The sequence below is a fragment of the Moschus berezovskii genome, chromosome 6 (genome assembly GCF_049115385.1).
Source record: "Moschus berezovskii isolate FMDL1 chromosome 6, NW_MosBer_1.0, whole genome shotgun sequence".
In the NCBI taxonomy this organism is placed as follows: domain Eukaryota; kingdom Metazoa; phylum Chordata; class Mammalia; order Artiodactyla; family Moschidae; genus Moschus; species Moschus berezovskii.
In genome coordinates this window covers 114,392,935-114,393,751 of record NC_142465.1, presented here as the reverse complement: position 1 = coordinate 114,393,751, position 817 = coordinate 114,392,935, and positions in this window count along the sequence as shown.

The following is an 817-nucleotide window of genomic DNA, read 5'->3' as shown; positions in this document are numbered from 1 at the left end:
GACGCCTGATCATTGCTTGCGATGGTGTCACAGCCGTGCCAGGGTAAGAGCTGCAGCCCTGGGGTGAGCCCTGCAGGCCTGTCAGACCCATCCCCACCCCAGATCATCTTGGCGATAACACTGGGCCGGTGCCAGGCGTCTGTGTCAGCTTGTTAATCTTGAGGTCTGGAGGTGCTCTCGTATCTGCATTCTCCCTGTCTGGTTAATTTCCCCTCGAAGTTGCAGACTCTCAAGCAGCCCCACACGTGGTCTCAGCACTCCTGCTTATGTGTGTGTCAGTGGGCCTTGCAGTTCTTCAGGCGGGTAAGGCATTTCCTCCTGGGAAGGAGTGAGCTGTCTCTGGTCAATGGTGGGATGAGGAGGGGAGATGACGGTGAATTGAGAAGGAAAAGAGTTATCTTGAGGGGTATCTGCCTCCGGTGGGGCCCTCACATGGGCACCAGGTGGTCCATAGGCTAACAATGCCAGCCAGAGGGTTCAGGGGATTCGTGGGCAAGGTTCTTAGATCCTTTATCCCTAATGTTTTCATCCCAGGGCTTCGGGTTCTGAGTCCTTCCTGTTGGCCCCCAGCTTAGCATAAGAGGCCTGTGAGGCTGTTCGTTTAGTCTCCTTTGCAGCTCTGCCTCTGTTACGACTAAATATTGGGCCCCACGGCCCGCAGGATATGTCTGATGGCTGTGGAACGTCAGGGGCCCTTTAAACACTGTCATAAATGCAAAAAATATGATTCATTTACATACATGAGGAGCTTCCCAGGTGGTGCTAGTGGTAAATGCAGGAGACATAAGAGATGTGGGTTCAGTCCCTGGGTTGGGAA